Consider the following 16610-nt stretch of genomic DNA (forward strand, 5'->3'; position numbering starts at 1 on the left):
AAGGAGATTGAAGTTGAAAAGGGCTACATGCCGCTGTAGCTTGTCAAATAAATACGGACTTTGCGACTCCCGTGCCCGAGGCAGCCATTTTGAACGTTGGTTCGTCGTCATGTATAGTTCGTTATTGTGGTCGACCTCAACATAATATTCAAACCTCCCATTTTCATGCACACGCATTGCAAAGACATCGCTGACGTGGATGACGGCGTCAGCTTGGAAACACTGCTAAACACTTACACTATACTTTTGATCTTGAAAATCACACAAACAACAACAACAGGGTAATGGACGACCGCAGAGAGTAATTACCTCCCTTCTCTACACATTGTGCAAGTTCTATTTTGTGTATTGGAAATATTAACCCTGTCAATTCAGGGCGTAAGAAATTAGTCATTAGACTCATTGTGATGTTCCTCTCCACGGAAATCTCTAGTAAAAGGCGAAAGATTTATCCGAATGGATGAAGAGAAACCAGAGTTAACGTTACAGGCTCCTGTCTTCCCCTACTGAAAATATTTCATCACAACATGTAGGTGTCAGGACATGACTTGTAGCATTTAAATCAACTATTTGGCATTATTGTTTCTTTGATATAGAAAGGGTATCGACACAACCCTTCAATTGATATGATAAGGAGATTGAAGTTGAAAAGGGCTACATGCCGCTGTAGCTTGTCAAATAAATACGGACTTTGCGACTCCCGTGCCCGAGGCAGCCATTTTGAACGTTGGTTCGTCGTCATGTATAGTTCGTTATTGTGGTCGACCTCAACATAATATTCAAACCTCCCATTTTCATGCACACGCATTGCAAAGACATCGCTGACGTGGATGACGGCGTCAGCTTGGAAACACTGCTAAACACTTACACTATACTTTTGATCTTGAAAATCACACAAACAACAACAACAACAGGGTAATGGACGACCGCAGAGAGTAATTACCTCCCTTCTCTACACATTGTGCAAGTTCTATTTTGTGTATTGGAAATATTAACCCTGTCAATTCAGGGCGTAAGAAATTAGTCATTAGACTCATTGTGATGTTCCTCTCCACGGAAATCTCTAGTAAAAGGCGAAAGATTTATCCGAATGGATGAAGAGAAACCAGAGTTAACGTTACAGGCTCCTGTCTTCCCCTACTGAAAATATTTCATCACAACATGTAGGTGTCAGGACATGACTTGTAGCATTTAAATCAACTATTTGGCATTATTGTTTCTTTGATACAGAAAGGGTATCGACACAACCCTTCAATTGATATGATAAGGAGATTGAAGTTGAAAAGGGCTACATGCCGCTGTAGCTTGTCAAATAAATACGGACTTTGCGACTCCCGTGCCCGAGGCAGCCATTTTGAACGTTGGTTCGTCGTCATGTATAGTTCGTTATTGTGGTCGACCTCAACATAATATTCAAACCTCCCATTTTCATGCACACGCATTGCAAAGACATCGCTGACGTGGATGACGGCGTCAGCTTGGAAACACTGCTAAACACTTACACTATACTTTTGATCTTGAAAATCACACAAACAACAACAACAGGGTAATGGACGACCGCAGAGAGTAATTACCTCCCTTCTCTACACATTGTGCAAGTTCTATTTTGTGTATTGGAAATATTAGCCCTGTCAATTCAGGGCGTAAGAAATTAGTCATTAGACTCATTGTGATGTTCCTCTCCACGGAAATCTTTAGTAAAAGGCGAAAGATTTATCCGAATGGATGAAGAGAAACCAGAGTTAACGTTACAGGCTCCTGTCTTCCCCTACTGAAAATATTTCATCACAACATGTAGGTGTCAGGACATGACTTGTAGCATTTAAATCAACTATTTGGCATTATTGTTTCTTTGATATAGAAAGGGTATCGACACAACCCTTCAATTGATATGATAAGGAGATTGAAGTTGAAAAGGGCTACATGCCGCTGTAGCTTGTCAAATAAATACGGACTTTGCGACTCCCGTGCCCGAGGCAGCCATTTTGAACGTTGGTTCGTCGTCATGTATAGTTCGTTATTGTGGTCGACCTCAACATAATATTCAAACCTCCCATTTTCATGCACACGCATTGCAAAGACATCGCTGACGTGGATGACGGCGTCAGCTTGGAAACACTGCTAAACACTTACACTATACTTTTGATCTTGAAAATCACACAAACAACAACAACAGGGTAATGGACGACCGCAGAGAGTAATTACCTCCCTTCTCTACACATTGTGCAAGTTCTATTTTGTGTATTGGAAATATTAGCCCTGTCAATTCAGGGCGTAAGAAATTAGTCATTAGACTCATTGTGATGTTCCTCTCCACGGAAATCTCTAGTAAAAGGCGAAAGATTTATCCGAATGGATGAAGAGAAACCAGAGTTAACGTTACAGGCTCCTGTCTTCCCCTACTGAAAATATTTCATCACAACATGTAGGTGTCAGGACATGACTTGTAGCATTTAAATCAACTATTTGGCATTATTGTTTCTTTGATATAGAAAGGGTATCGACACAACCCTTCAATTGATATGATAAGGAGATTGAAGTTGAAAAGGGCTACATGCCGCTGTAGCTTGTCAAATAAATACGGACTTTGCGACTCCCGTGCCCGAGGCAGCCATTTTGAACGTTGGTTCGTCGTCATGTATAGTTCGTTATTGTGGTCGACCTCAACATAATATTCAAACCTCCCATTTTCATGCACACGCATTGCAAAGACATCGCTGACGTGGATGACGGCGTCAGCTTGGAAACACTGCTAAACACTTACACTATACTTTTGATCTTGAAAATCACACAAACAACAACAACAGGGTAATGGACGACCGCAGAGAGTAATTACCTCCCTTCTCTACACATTGTGCAAGTTCTATTTTGTGTATTGGAAATATTAGCCCTGTCAATTCAGGGCGTAAGAAATTAGTCATTAGACTCATTGTGATGTTCCTCTCCACGGAAATCTTTAGTAAAAGGCGAAAGATTTATCCGAATGGATGAAGAGAAACCAGAGTTAACGTTACAGGCTCCTGTCTTCCCCTACTGAAAATATTTCATCACAACATGTAGGTGTCAGGACATGACTTGTAGCATTTAAATCAACTATTTGGCATTATTGTTTCTTTGATATAGAAAGGGTATCGACACAACCCTTCAATTGATATGATAAGGAGATTGAAGTTGAAAAGGGCTACATGCCGCTGTAGCTTGTCAAATAAATACGGACTTTGCGACTCCCGTGCCCGAGGCAGCCATTTTGAACGTTGGTTCGTCGTCATGTATAGTTCGTTATTGTGGTCGACCTCAACATAATATTCAAACCTCCCATTTTCATGCACACGCATTGCAAAGACATCGCTGACGTGGATGACGGCGTCAGCTTGGAAACACTGCTAAACACTTACACTATACTTTTGATCTTGAAAATCACACAAACAACAACAACAACAGGGTAATGGACGACCGCAGAGAGTAATTACCTCCCTTCTCTACACATTGTGCAAGTTCTATTTTGTGTATTGGAAATATTAACCCTGTCAATTCAGGGCGTAAGAAATTAGTCATTAGACTCATTGTGATGTTCCTCTCCACGGAAATCTTTAGTAAAAGGCGAAAGATTTATCCGAATGGATGAAGAGAAACCAGAGTTAACGTTACAGGCTCCTGTCTTCCCCTACTGAAAATATTTCATCACAACATGTAGGTGTCAGGACATGACTTGTAGCATTTAAATCAACTATTTGGCATTATTGTTTCTTTGATATAGAAAGGGTATCGACACAACCCTTCAATTGATATGATAAGGAGATTGAAGTTGAAAAGGGCTACATGCCGCTGTAGCTTGTCAAATAAATACGGACTTTGCGACTCCCGTGCCCGAGGCAGCCATTTTGAACGTTGGTTCGTCGTCATGTATAGTTCGTTATTGTGGTCGACCTCAACATAATATTCAAACCTCCCATTTTCATGCACACGCATTGCAAAGACATCGCTGACGTGGATGACGGCGTCAGCTTGGAAACACTGCTAAACACTTACACTATACTTTTGATCTTGAAAATCACACAAACAACAACAACAACAGGGTAATGGACGACCGCAGAGAGTAATTACCTCCCTTCTCTACACATTGTGCAAGTTCTATTTTGTGTATTGGAAATATTAACCCTGTCAATTCAGGGCGTAAGAAATTAGTCATTAGACTCATTGTGATGTTCCTCTCCACGGAAATCTTTAGTAAAAGGCGAAAGATTTATCCGAATGGATGAAGAGAAACCAGAGTTAACGTTACAGGCTCCTGTCTTCCCCTACTGAAAATATTTCATCACAACATGTAGGTGTCAGGACATGACTTGTAGCATTTAAATCAACTATTTGGCATTATTGTTTCTTTGATATAGAAAGGGTATCGACACAACCCTTCAATTGATATGATAAGGAGATTGAAGTTGAAAAGGGCTACATGCCGCTGTAGCTTGTCAAATAAATACGGACTTTGCGACTCCCGTGCCCGAGGCAGCCATTTTGAACGTTGGTTCGTCGTCATGTATAGTTCGTTATTGTGGTCGACCTCAACATAATATTCAAACCTCCCATTTTCATGCACACGCATTGCAAAGACATCGCTGACGTGGATGACGGCGTCAGCTTGGAAACACTGCTAAACACTTACACTATACTTCTGATCTTGAAAATCACACAAACAACAACAACAGGGTAATGGACGACCGCAGAGAGTAATTACCTCCCTTCTCTACACATTGTGCAAGTTCTATTTTGTGTATTGGAAATATTAACCCTGTCAATTCAGGGCGTAAGAAATTAGTCATTAGACTCATTGTGATGTTCCTCTCCACGGAAATCTTTAGTAAAAGGCGAAAGATTTATCCGAATGGATGAAGAGAAACCAGAGTTAACGTTACAGGCTCCTGTCTTCCCCTACTGAAAATATTTCATCACAACATGTAGGTGTCAGGACATGACTTGTAGCATTTAAATCAACTATTTGGCATTATTGTTTCTTTGATATAGAAAGGGTATCGACACAACCCTTCAATTGATATGATAAGGAGATTGAAGTTGAAAAGGGCTACATGCCGCTGTAGCTTGTCAAATAAATACGGACTTTGCGACTCCCGTGCCCGAGGCAGCCATTTTGAACGTTGGTTCGTCGTCATGTATAGTTCGTTATTGTGGTCGACCTCAACATAATATTCAAACCTCCCATTTTCATGCACACGCATTGCAAAGACATCGCTGACGTGGATGACGGCGTCAGCTTGGAAACACTGCTAAACACTTACACTATACTTCTGATCTTGAAAATCACACAAACAACAACAACAGGGTAATGGACGACCGCAGAGAGTAATTACCTCCCTTCTCTACACATTGTGCAAGTTCTATTTTGTGTATTGGAAATATTAACCCTGTCAATTCAGGGCGTAAGAAATTAGTCATTAGACTCATTGTGATGTTCCTCTCCACGGAAATCTTTAGTAAAAGGCGAAAGATTTATCCGAATGGATGAAGAGAAACCAGAGTTAACGTTACAGGCTCCTGTCTTCCCCTACTGAAAATATTTCATCACAACATGTAGGTGTCAGGACATGACTTGTAGCATTTAAATCAACTATTTGGCATTATTGTTTCTTTGATATAGAAAGGGTATCGACACAACCCTTCAATTGATATGATAAGGAGATTGAAGTTGAAAAGGGCTACATGCCGCTGTAGCTTGTCAAATAAATACGGACTTTGCGACTCCCGTGCCCGAGGCAGCCATTTTGAACGTTGGTTCGTCGTCATGTATAGTTCGTTATTGTGGTCGACCTCAACATAATATTCAAACCTCCCATTTTCATGCACACGCATTGCAAAGACATCGCTGACGTGGATGACGGCGTCAGCTTGGAAACACTGCTAAACACTTACACTATACTTTTGATCTTGAAAATCACACAAACAACAACAACAGGGTAATGGACGACCGCAGAGAGTAATTACCTCCCTTCTCTACACATTGTGCAAGTTCTATTTTGTGTATTGGAAATATTAGCCCTGTCAATTCAGGGCGTAAGAAATTAGTCATTAGACTCATTGTGATGTTCCTCTCCACGGAAATCTTTAGTAAAAGGCGAAAGATTTATCCGAATGGATGAAGAGAAACCAGAGTTAACGTTACAGGCTCCTGTCTTCCCCTACTGAAAATATTTCATCACAACATGTAGGTGTCAGGACATGACTTGTAGCATTTAAATCAACTATTTGGCATTATTGTTTCTTTGATATAGAAAGGGTATCGACACAACCCTTCAATTGATATGATAAGGAGATTGAAGTTGAAAAGGGCTACATGCCGCTGTAGCTTGTCAAATAAATACGGACTTTGCGACTCCCGTGCCCGAGGCAGCCATTTTGAACGTTGGTTCGTCGTCATGTATAGTTCGTTATTGTGGTCGACCTCAACATAATATTCAAACCTCCCATTTTCATGCACACGCATTGCAAAGACATCGCTGACGTGGATGACGGCGTCAGCTTGGAAACACTGCTAAACACTTACACTATACTTTTGATCTTGAAAATCACACAAACAACAACAACAGGGTAATGGACGACCGCAGAGAGTAATTACCTCCCTTCTCTACACATTGTGCAAGTTCTATTTTGTGTATTGGAAATATTAGCCCTGTCAATTCAGGGCGTAAGAAATTAGTCATTAGACTCATTGTGATGTTCCTCTCCACGGAAATCTCTAGTAAAAGGCGAAAGATTTATCCGAATGGATGAAGAGAAACCAGAGTTAACGTTACAGGCTCCTGTCTTCCCCTACTGAAAATATTTCATCACAACATGTAGGTGTCAGGACATGACTTGTAGCATTTAAATCAACTATTTGGCATTATTGTTTCTTTGATATAGAAAGGGTATCGACACAACCCTTCAATTGATATGATAAGGAGATTGAAGTTGAAAAGGGCTACATGCCGCTGTAGCTTGTCAAATAAATACGGACTTTGCGACTCCCGTGCCCGAGGCAGCCATTTTGAACGTTGGTTCGTCGTCATGTATAGTTCGTTATTGTGGTCGACCTCAACATAATATTCAAACCTCCCATTTTCATGCACACGCATTGCAAAGACATCGCTGACGTGGATGACGGCGTCAGCTTGGAAACACTGCTAAACACTTACACTATACTTTTGATCTTGAAAATCACACAAACAACAACAACAGGGTAATGGACGACCGCAGAGAGTAATTACCTCCCTTCTCTACACATTGTGCAAGTTCTATTTTGTGTATTGGAAATATTAACCCTGTCAATTCAGGGCGTAAGAAATTAGTCATTAGACTCATTGTGATGTTCCTCTCCACGGAAATCTTTAGTAAAAGGCGAAAGATTTATCCGAATGGATGAAGAGAAACCAGAGTTAACGTTACAGGCTCCTGTCTTCCCCTACTGAAAATATTTCATCACAACATGTAGGTGTCAGGACATGACTTGTAGCATTTAAATCAACTATTTGGCATTATTGTTTCTTTGATATAGAAAGGGTATCGACACAACCCTTCAATTGATATGATAAGGAGATTGAAGTTGAAAAGGGCTACATGCCGCTGTAGCTTGTCAAATAAATACGGACTTTGCGACTCCCGTGCCCGAGGCAGCCATTTTGAACGTTGGTTCGTCGTCATGTATAGTTCGTTATTGTGGTCGACCTCAACATAATATTCAAACCTCCCATTTTCATGCACACGCATTGCAAAGACATCGCTGACGTGGATGACGGCGTCAGCTTGGAAACACTGCTAAACACTTACACTATACTTTTGATCTTGAAAATCACACAAACAACAACAACAACAGGGTAATGGACGACCGCAGAGAGTAATTACCTCCCTTCTCTACACATTGTGCAAGTTCTATTTTGTGTATTGGAAATATTAACCCTGTCAATTCAGGGCGTAAGAAATTAGTCATTAGACTCATTGTGATGTTCCTCTCCACGGAAATCTTTAGTAAAAGGCGAAAGATTTATCCGAATGGATGAAGAGAAACCAGAGTTAACGTTACAGGCTCCTGTCTTCCCCTACTGAAAATATTTCATCACAACATGTAGGTGTCAGGACATGACTTGTAGCATTTAAATCAACTATTTGGCATTATTGTTTCTTTGATATAGAAAGGGTATCGACACAACCCTTCAATTGATATGATAAGGAGATTGAAGTTGAAAAGGGCTACATGCCGCTGTAGCTTGTCAAATAAATACGGACTTTGCGACTCCCGTGCCCGAGGCAGCCATTTTGAACGTTGGTTCGTCGTCATGTATAGTTCGTTATTGTGGTCGACCTCAACATAATATTCAAACCTCCCATTTTCATGCACACGCATTGCAAAGACATCGCTGACGTGGATGACGGCGTCAGCTTGGAAACACTGCTAAACACTTACACTATACTTTTGATCTTGAAAATCACACAAACAACAACAACAACAGGGTAATGGACGACCGCAGAGAGTAATTACCTCCCTTCTCTACACATTGTGCAAGTTCTATTTTGTGTATTGGAAATATTAACCCTGTCAATTCAGGGCGTAAGAAATTAGTCATTAGACTCATTGTGATGTTCCTCTCCACGGAAATCTTTAGTAAAAGGCGAAAGATTTATCCGAATGGATGAAGAGAAACCAGAGTTAACGTTACAGGCTCCTGTCTTCCCCTACTGAAAATATTTCATCACAACATGTAGGTGTCAGGACATGACTTGTAGCATTTAAATCAACTATTTGGCATTATTGTTTCTTTGATATAGAAAGGGTATCGACACAACCCTTCAATTGATATGATAAGGAGATTGAAGTTGAAAAGGGCTACATGCCGCTGTAGCTTGTCAAATAAATACGGACTTTGCGACTCCCGTGCCCGAGGCAGCCATTTTGAACGTTGGTTCGTCGTCATGTATAGTTCGTTATTGTGGTCGACCTCAACATAATATTCAAACCTCCCATTTTCATGCACACGCATTGCAAAGACATCGCTGACGTGGATGACGGCGTCAGCTTGGAAACACTGCTAAACACTTACACTATACTTCTGATCTTGAAAATCACACAAACAACAACAACAGGGTAATGGACGACCGCAGAGAGTAATTACCTCCCTTCTCTACACATTGTGCAAGTTCTATTTTGTGTATTGGAAATATTAACCCTGTCAATTCAGGGCGTAAGAAATTAGTCATTAGACTCATTGTGATGTTCCTCTCCACGGAAATCTTTAGTAAAAGGCGAAAGATTTATCCGAATGGATGAAGAGAAACCAGAGTTAACGTTACAGGCTCCTGTCTTCCCCTACTGAAAATATTTCATCACAACATGTAGGTGTCAGGACATGACTTGTAGCATTTAAATCAACTATTTGGCATTATTGTTTCTTTGATATAGAAAGGGTATCGACACAACCCTTCAATTGATATGATAAGGAGATTGAAGTTGAAAAGGGCTACATGCCGCTGTAGCTTGTCAAATAAATACGGACTTTGCGACTCCCGTGCCCGAGGCAGCCATTTTGAACGTTGGTTCGTCGTCATGTATAGTTCGTTATTGTGGTCGACCTCAACATAATATTCAAACCTCCCATTTTCATGCACACGCATTGCAAAGACATCGCTGACGTGGATGACGGCGTCAGCTTGGAAACACTGCTAAACACTTACACTATACTTCTGATCTTGAAAATCACACAAACAACAACAACAGGGTAATGGACGACCGCAGAGAGTAATTACCTCCCTTCTCTACACATTGTGCAAGTTCTATTTTGTGTATTGGAAATATTAACCCTGTCAATTCAGGGCGTAAGAAATTAGTCATTAGACTCATTGTGATGTTCCTCTCCACGGAAATCTTTAGTAAAAGGCGAAAGATTTATCCGAATGGATGAAGAGAAACCAGAGTTAACGTTACAGGCTCCTGTCTTCCCCTACTGAAAATATTTCATCACAACATGTAGGTGTCAGGACATGACTTGTAGCATTTAAATCAACTATTTGGCATTATTGTTTCTTTGATATAGAAAGGGTATCGACACAACCCTTCAATTGATATGATAAGGAGATTGAAGTTGAAAAGGGCTACATGCCGCTGTAGCTTGTCAAATAAATACGGACTTTGCGACTCCCGTGCCCGAGGCAGCCATTTTGAACGTTGGTTCGTCGTCATGTATAGTTCGTTATTGTGGTCGACCTCAACATAATATTCAAACCTCCCATTTTCATGCACACGCATTGCAAAGACATCGCTGACGTGGATGACGGCGTCAGCTTGGAAACACTGCTAAACACTTACACTATACTTTTGATCTTGAAAATCACACAAACAACAACAACAGGGTAATGGACGACCGCAGAGAGTAATTACCTCCCTTCTCTACACATTGTGCAAGTTCTATTTTGTGTATTGGAAATATTAACCCTGTCAATTCAGGGCGTAAGAAATTAGTCATTAGACTCATTGTGATGTTCCTCTCCACGGAAATCTTTAGTAAAAGGCGAAAGATTTATCCGAATGGATGAAGAGAAACCAGAGTTAACGTTACAGGCTCCTGTCTTCCCCTACTGAAAATATTTCATCACAACATGTAGGTGTCAGGACATGACTTGTAGCATTTAAATCAACTATTTGGCATTATTGTTTCTTTGATATAGAAAGGGTATCGACACAACCCTTCAATTGATATGATAAGGAGATTGAAGTTGAAAAGGGCTACATGCCGCTGTAGCTTGTCAAATAAATACGGACTTTGCGACTCCCGTGCCCGAGGCAGCCATTTTGAACGTTGGTTCGTCGTCATGTATAGTTCGTTATTGTGGTCGACCTCAACATAATATTCAAACCTCCCATTTTCATGCACACGCATTGCAAAGACATCGCTGACGTGGATGACGGCGTCAGCTTGGAAACACTGCTAAACACTTACACTATACTTTTGATCTTGAAAATCACACAAACAACAACAACAGGGTAATGGACGACCGCAGAGAGTAATTACCTCCCTTCTCTACACATTGTGCAAGTTCTATTTTGTGTATTGGAAATATTAACCCTGTCAATTCAGGGCGTAAGAAATTAGTCATTAGACTCATTGTGATGTTCCTCTCCACGGAAATCTTTAGTAAAAGGCGAAAGATTTATCCGAATGGATGAAGAGAAACCAGAGTTAACGTTACAGGCTCCTGTCTTCCCCTACTGAAAATATTTCATCACAACATGTAGGTGTCAGGACATGACTTGTAGCATTTAAATCAACTATTTGGCATTATTGTTTCTTTGATATAGAAAGGGTATCGACACAACCCTTCAATTGATATGATAAGGAGATTGAAGTTGAAAAGGGCTACATGCCGCTGTAGCTTGTCAAATAAATACGGACTTTGCGACTCCCGTGCCCGAGGCAGCCATTTTGAACGTTGGTTCGTCGTCATGTATAGTTCGTTATTGTGGTCGACCTCAACATAATATTCAAACCTCCCATTTTCATGCACACGCATTGCAAAGACATCGCTGACGTGGATGACGGCGTCAGCTTGGAAACACTGCTAAACACTTACACTATACTTTTGATCTTGAAAATCACACAAACAACAACAACAGGGTAATGGACGACCGCAGAGAGTAATTACCTCCCTTCTCTACACATTGTGCAAGTTCTATTTTGTGTATTGGAAATATTAACCCTGTCAATTCAGGGCGTAAGAAATTAGTCATTAGACTCATTGTGATGTTCCTCTCCACGGAAATCTTTAGTAAAAGGCGAAAGATTTATCCGAATGGATGAAGAGAAACCAGAGTTAACGTTACAGGCTCCTGTCTTCCCCTACTGAAAATATTTCATCACAACATGTAGGTGTCAGGACATGACTTGTAGCATTTAAATCAACTATTTGGCATTATTGTTTCTTTGATATAGAAAGGGTATCGACACAACCCTTCAATTGATATGATAAGGAGATTGAAGTTGAAAAGGGCTACATGCCGCTGTAGCTTGTCAAATAAATACGGACTTTGCGACTCCCGTGCCCGAGGCAGCCATTTTGAACGTTGGTTCGTCGTCATGTATAGTTCGTTATTGTGGTCGACCTCAACATAATATTCAAACCTCCCATTTTCATGCACACGCATTGCAAAGACATCGCTGACGTGGATGACGGCGTCAGCTTGGAAACACTGCTAAACACTTACACTATACTTTTGATCTTGAAAATCACACAAACAACAACAACAGGGTAATGGACGACCGCAGAGAGTAATTACCTCCCTTCTCTACACATTGTGCAAGTTCTATTTTGTGTATTGGAAATATTAACCCTGTCAATTCAGGGCGTAAGAAATTAGTCATTAGACTCATTGTGATGTTCCTCTCCACGGAAATCTTTAGTAAAAGGCGAAAGATTTATCTGAATGGATGAAGAGAAACCAGAGTTAACGTTACAGGCTCCTGTCTTCCCCTACTGAAAATATTTCATCACAACATGTAGGTGTCAGGACATGACTTGTAGCATTTAAATCAACTATTTGGCATTATTGTTTCTTTGATATAGAAAGGGTATCGACACAACCCTTCAATTGATATGATAAGGAGATTGAAGTTGAAAAGGGCTACATGCCGCTGTAGCTTGTCAAATAAATACGGACTTTGCGACTCCCGTGCCCGAGGCAGCCATTTTGAACGTTGGTTCGTCGTCATGTATAGTTCGTTATTGTGGTCGACCTCAACATAATATTCAAACCTCCCATTTTCATGCACACGCATTGCAAAGACATCGCTGACGTGGATGACGGCGTCAGCTTGGAAACACTGCTAAACACTTACACTATACTTTTGATCTTGAAAATCACACAAACAACAACAACAGGGTAATGGACGACCGCAGAGAGTAATTACCTCCCTTCTCTACACATTGTGCAAGTTCTATTTTGTGTATTGGAAATATTAACCCTGTCAATTCAGGGCGTAAGAAATTAGTCATTAGACTCATTGTGATGTTCCTCTCCACGGAAATCTTTAGTAAAAGGCGAAAGATTTATCCGAATGGATGAAGAGAAACCAGAGTTAACGTTACAGGCTCCTGTCTTCCCCTACTGAAAATATTTCATCACAACATGTAGGTGTCAGGACATGACTTGTAGCATTTAAATCAACTATTTGGCATTATTGTTTCTTTGATATAGAAAGGGTATCGACACAACCCTTCAATTGATATGATAAGGAGATTGAAGTTGAAAAGGGCTACATGCCGCTGTAGCTTGTCAAATAAATACGGACTTTGCGACTCCCGTGCCCGAGGCAGCCATTTTGAACGTTGGTTCGTCGTCATGTATAGTTCGTTATTGTGGTCGACCTCAACATAATATTCAAACCTCCCATTTTCATGCACACGCATTGCAAAGACATCGCTGACGTGGATGACGGCGTCAGCTTGGAAACACTGCTAAACACTTACACTATACTTTTGATCTTGAAAATCACACAAACAACAACAACAGGGTAATGGACGACCGCAGAGAGTAATTACCTCCCTTCTCTACACATTGTGCAAGTTCTATTTTGTGTATTGGAAATATTAACCCTGTCAATTCAGGGCGTAAGAAATTAGTCATTAGACTCATTGTGATGTTCCTCTCCACGGAAATCTTTAGTAAAAGGCGAAAGATTTATCCGAATGGATGAAGAGAAACCAGAGTTAACGTTACAGGCTCCTGTCTTCCCCTACTGAAAATATTTCATCACAACATGTAGGTGTCAGGACATGACTTGTAGCATTTAAATCAACTATTTGGCATTATTGTTTCTTTGATATAGAAAGGGTATCGACACAACCCTTCAATTGATATGATAAGGAGATTGAAGTTGAAAAGGGCTACATGCCGCTGTAGCTTGTCAAATAAATACGGACTTTGCGACTCCCGTGCCCGAGGCAGCCATTTTGAACGTTGGTTCGTCGTCATGTATAGTTCGTTATTGTGGTCGACCTCAACATAATATTCAAACCTCCCATTTTCATGCACACGCATTGCAAAGACATCGCTGACGTGGATGACGGCGTCAGCTTGGAAACACTGCTAAACACTTACACTATACTTTTGATCTTGAAAATCACACAAACAACAACAACAGGGTAATGGACGACCGCAGAGAGTAATTACCTCCCTTCTCTACACATTGTGCAAGTTCTATTTTGTGTATTGGAAATATTAACCCTGTCAATTCAGGGCGTAAGAAATTAGTCATTAGACTCATTGTGATGTTCCTCTCCACGGAAATCTTTAGTAAAAGGCGAAAGATTTATCCGAATGGATGAAGAGAAACCAGAGTTAACGTTACAGGCTCCTGTCTTCCCCTACTGAAAATATTTCATCACAACATGTAGGTGTCAGGACATGACTTGTAGCATTTAAATCAACTATTTGGCATTATTGTTTCTTTGATATAGAAAGGGTATCGACACAACCCTTCAATTGATATGATAAGGAGATTGAAGTTGAAAAGGGCTACATGCCGCTGTAGCTTGTCAAATAAATACGGACTTTGCGACTCCCGTGCCCGAGGCAGCCATTTTGAACGTTGGTTCGTCGTCATGTATAGTTCGTTATTGTGGTCGACCTCAACATAATATTCAAACCTCCCATTTTCATGCACACGCATTGCAAAGACATCGCTGACGTGGATGACGGCGTCAGCTTGGAAACACTGCTAAACACTTACACTATACTTTTGATCTTGAAAATCACACAAACAACAACAACAGGGTAATGGACGACCGCAGAGAGTAATTACCTCCCTTCTCTACACATTGTGCAAGTTCTATTTTGTGTATTGGAAATATTAACCCTGTCAATTCAGGGCGTAAGAAACTAGTCATTAGACTCATTGTGATGTTCCTCTCCACGGAAATCTTTAGTAAAAGGCGAAAGATTTATCCGAATGGATGAAGAGAAACCAGAGTTAACGTTACAGGCTCCTGTCTTCCCCTACTGAAAATATTTCATCACAACATGTAGGTGTCAGGACATGACTTGTAGCATTTAAATCAACTATTTGGCATTATTGTTTCTTTGATATAGAAAGGGTATCGACACAACCCTTCAATTGATATGATAAGGAGATTGAAGTTGAAAAGGGCTACATGCCGCTGTAGCTTGTCAAATAAATACGGACTTTGCGACTCCCGTGCCCGAGGCAGCCATTTTGAACGTTGGTTCGTCGTCATGTATAGTTCGTTATTGTGGTCGACCTCAACATAATATTCAAACCTCCCATTTTCATGCACACGCATTGCAAAGACATCGCTGACGTGGATGACGGCGTCAGCTTGGAAACACTGCTAAACACTTACACTATACTTTTGATCTTGAAAATCACACAAACAACAACAACAACAGGGTAATGGACGACCGCAGAGAGTAATTACCTCCCTTCTCTACACATTGTGCAAGTTCTATTTTGTGTATTGGAAATATTAGCCCTGTCAATTCAGGGCGTAAGAAATTAGTCATTAGACTCATTGTGATGTTCCTCTCCACGGAAATCTTTAGTAAAAGGCGAAAGATTTATCCGAATGGATGAAGAGAAACCAGAGTTAACGTTACAGGCTCCTGTCTTCCCCTACTGAAAATATTTCATCACAACATGTAGGTGTCAGGACATGACTTGTAGCATTTAAATCAACTATTTGGCATTATTGTTTCTTTGATATAGAAAGGGTATCGACACAACCCTTCAATTGATATGATAAGGAGATTGAAGTTGAAAAGGGCTACATGCCGCTGTAGCTTGTCAAATAAATACGGACTTTGCGACTCCCGTGCCCGAGGCAGCCATTTTGAACGTTGGTTCGTCGTCATGTATAGTTCGTTATTGTGGTCGACCTCAACATAATATTCAAACCTCCCATTTTCATGCACACGCATTGCAAAGACATCGCTGACGTGGATGACGGCGTCAGCTTGGAAACACTGCTAAACACTTACACTATACTTTTGATCTTGAAAATCACACAAACAACAACAACAGGGTAATGGACGACCGCAGAGAGTAATTACCTCCCTTCTCTACACATTGTGCAAGTTCTATTTTGTGTATTGGAAATATTAACCCTGTCAATTCAGGGCGTAAGAAATTAGTCATTAGACTCATTGTGATGTTCCTCTCCACGGAAATCTTTAGTAAAAGGCGAAAGATTTATCCGAATGGATGAAGAGAAACCAGAGTTAACGTTACAGGCTCCTGTCTTCCCCTACTGAAAATATTTCATCACAACATGTAGGTGTCAGGACATGACTTGTAGCATTTAAATCAACTATTTGGCATTATTGTTTCTTTGATATAGAAAGGGTATCGACACAACCCTTCAATTGATATGATAAGGAGATTGAAGTTGAAAAGGGCTACATGCCGCTGTAGCTTGTCAAATAAATACGGACTTTGCGACTCCCGTGCCCGAGGCAGCCATTTTGAACGTTGGTTCGTCGTCATGTATAGTTCGTTATTGTGGTCGACCTCAACATAATATTCAAACCTCCCATTTTCATGCACACGCATTGCAAAGAC

General features: G+C 40.7%; 26 non-coding genes across 26 annotated transcripts; all 26 read right to left on the minus strand.

The window, feature by feature from the left end:
- Positions 1-359: 359 nt before the first annotated feature.
- Positions 360-480, minus strand: LOC137255143 (U5 spliceosomal RNA). Its single transcript, XR_010954490.1, has one exon. It is a non-coding gene; the product is annotated as a U5 spliceosomal RNA (small nuclear RNA).
- A 513-nt stretch (positions 481-993) lies between these two features.
- Positions 994-1114, minus strand: LOC137255144 (U5 spliceosomal RNA). Its single transcript, XR_010954491.1, has one exon. It is a non-coding gene; the product is annotated as a U5 spliceosomal RNA (small nuclear RNA).
- Positions 1115-1624: 510 nt separating this feature from the next.
- On the minus strand, positions 1625-1745 carry LOC137254693 (U5 spliceosomal RNA). Its single transcript, XR_010954063.1, has one exon. It is a non-coding gene; the product is annotated as a U5 spliceosomal RNA (small nuclear RNA).
- Positions 1746-2255: 510 nt separating this feature from the next.
- LOC137255124 (U5 spliceosomal RNA) lies at positions 2256-2376 on the minus strand. The gene has a single exon (XR_010954472.1). It is a non-coding gene; the product is annotated as a U5 spliceosomal RNA (small nuclear RNA).
- Positions 2377-2886: 510 nt separating this feature from the next.
- LOC137254705 (U5 spliceosomal RNA) lies at positions 2887-3007 on the minus strand. Its single transcript, XR_010954074.1, has one exon. It is a non-coding gene; the product is annotated as a U5 spliceosomal RNA (small nuclear RNA).
- Positions 3008-3520: 513 nt separating this feature from the next.
- LOC137254734 (U5 spliceosomal RNA) lies at positions 3521-3641 on the minus strand. Its single transcript, XR_010954103.1, has one exon. It is a non-coding gene; the product is annotated as a U5 spliceosomal RNA (small nuclear RNA).
- Positions 3642-4154: 513 nt separating this feature from the next.
- Positions 4155-4275, minus strand: LOC137254735 (U5 spliceosomal RNA). The gene has a single exon (XR_010954104.1). It is a non-coding gene; the product is annotated as a U5 spliceosomal RNA (small nuclear RNA).
- A 510-nt stretch (positions 4276-4785) lies between these two features.
- On the minus strand, positions 4786-4906 carry LOC137254736 (U5 spliceosomal RNA). The gene has a single exon (XR_010954105.1). It is a non-coding gene; the product is annotated as a U5 spliceosomal RNA (small nuclear RNA).
- A 510-nt stretch (positions 4907-5416) lies between these two features.
- LOC137254737 (U5 spliceosomal RNA) lies at positions 5417-5537 on the minus strand. Its single transcript, XR_010954106.1, has one exon. It is a non-coding gene; the product is annotated as a U5 spliceosomal RNA (small nuclear RNA).
- A 510-nt stretch (positions 5538-6047) lies between these two features.
- LOC137254716 (U5 spliceosomal RNA) lies at positions 6048-6168 on the minus strand. Its single transcript, XR_010954085.1, has one exon. It is a non-coding gene; the product is annotated as a U5 spliceosomal RNA (small nuclear RNA).
- A 510-nt stretch (positions 6169-6678) lies between these two features.
- On the minus strand, positions 6679-6799 carry LOC137255126 (U5 spliceosomal RNA). Its single transcript, XR_010954474.1, has one exon. It is a non-coding gene; the product is annotated as a U5 spliceosomal RNA (small nuclear RNA).
- Positions 6800-7309: 510 nt separating this feature from the next.
- On the minus strand, positions 7310-7430 carry LOC137254739 (U5 spliceosomal RNA). Its single transcript, XR_010954108.1, has one exon. It is a non-coding gene; the product is annotated as a U5 spliceosomal RNA (small nuclear RNA).
- Positions 7431-7943: 513 nt separating this feature from the next.
- LOC137254740 (U5 spliceosomal RNA) lies at positions 7944-8064 on the minus strand. The gene has a single exon (XR_010954109.1). It is a non-coding gene; the product is annotated as a U5 spliceosomal RNA (small nuclear RNA).
- A 513-nt stretch (positions 8065-8577) lies between these two features.
- On the minus strand, positions 8578-8698 carry LOC137254741 (U5 spliceosomal RNA). The gene has a single exon (XR_010954110.1). It is a non-coding gene; the product is annotated as a U5 spliceosomal RNA (small nuclear RNA).
- A 510-nt stretch (positions 8699-9208) lies between these two features.
- On the minus strand, positions 9209-9329 carry LOC137254742 (U5 spliceosomal RNA). The gene has a single exon (XR_010954111.1). It is a non-coding gene; the product is annotated as a U5 spliceosomal RNA (small nuclear RNA).
- Positions 9330-9839: 510 nt separating this feature from the next.
- On the minus strand, positions 9840-9960 carry LOC137254743 (U5 spliceosomal RNA). Its single transcript, XR_010954112.1, has one exon. It is a non-coding gene; the product is annotated as a U5 spliceosomal RNA (small nuclear RNA).
- Positions 9961-10470: 510 nt separating this feature from the next.
- On the minus strand, positions 10471-10591 carry LOC137254744 (U5 spliceosomal RNA). The gene has a single exon (XR_010954113.1). It is a non-coding gene; the product is annotated as a U5 spliceosomal RNA (small nuclear RNA).
- A 510-nt stretch (positions 10592-11101) lies between these two features.
- Positions 11102-11222, minus strand: LOC137254746 (U5 spliceosomal RNA). Its single transcript, XR_010954114.1, has one exon. It is a non-coding gene; the product is annotated as a U5 spliceosomal RNA (small nuclear RNA).
- A 510-nt stretch (positions 11223-11732) lies between these two features.
- LOC137254747 (U5 spliceosomal RNA) lies at positions 11733-11853 on the minus strand. The gene has a single exon (XR_010954115.1). It is a non-coding gene; the product is annotated as a U5 spliceosomal RNA (small nuclear RNA).
- A 510-nt stretch (positions 11854-12363) lies between these two features.
- On the minus strand, positions 12364-12484 carry LOC137255135 (U5 spliceosomal RNA). Its single transcript, XR_010954482.1, has one exon. It is a non-coding gene; the product is annotated as a U5 spliceosomal RNA (small nuclear RNA).
- Positions 12485-12994: 510 nt separating this feature from the next.
- Positions 12995-13115, minus strand: LOC137254748 (U5 spliceosomal RNA). The gene has a single exon (XR_010954116.1). It is a non-coding gene; the product is annotated as a U5 spliceosomal RNA (small nuclear RNA).
- A 510-nt stretch (positions 13116-13625) lies between these two features.
- LOC137254749 (U5 spliceosomal RNA) lies at positions 13626-13746 on the minus strand. The gene has a single exon (XR_010954117.1). It is a non-coding gene; the product is annotated as a U5 spliceosomal RNA (small nuclear RNA).
- A 510-nt stretch (positions 13747-14256) lies between these two features.
- LOC137254751 (U5 spliceosomal RNA) lies at positions 14257-14377 on the minus strand. Its single transcript, XR_010954119.1, has one exon. It is a non-coding gene; the product is annotated as a U5 spliceosomal RNA (small nuclear RNA).
- A 510-nt stretch (positions 14378-14887) lies between these two features.
- On the minus strand, positions 14888-15008 carry LOC137255116 (U5 spliceosomal RNA). Its single transcript, XR_010954464.1, has one exon. It is a non-coding gene; the product is annotated as a U5 spliceosomal RNA (small nuclear RNA).
- Positions 15009-15521: 513 nt separating this feature from the next.
- LOC137254727 (U5 spliceosomal RNA) lies at positions 15522-15642 on the minus strand. Its single transcript, XR_010954096.1, has one exon. It is a non-coding gene; the product is annotated as a U5 spliceosomal RNA (small nuclear RNA).
- Positions 15643-16152: 510 nt separating this feature from the next.
- LOC137254752 (U5 spliceosomal RNA) lies at positions 16153-16273 on the minus strand. The gene has a single exon (XR_010954120.1). It is a non-coding gene; the product is annotated as a U5 spliceosomal RNA (small nuclear RNA).
- Between the last annotated feature and the right edge of the window lie 337 nt (positions 16274-16610).

This window comes from Haliotis asinina, chromosome 10 (genome assembly GCF_037392515.1).
Source record: "Haliotis asinina isolate JCU_RB_2024 chromosome 10, JCU_Hal_asi_v2, whole genome shotgun sequence".
NCBI classification, from domain to species: domain Eukaryota; kingdom Metazoa; phylum Mollusca; class Gastropoda; order Lepetellida; family Haliotidae; genus Haliotis; species Haliotis asinina.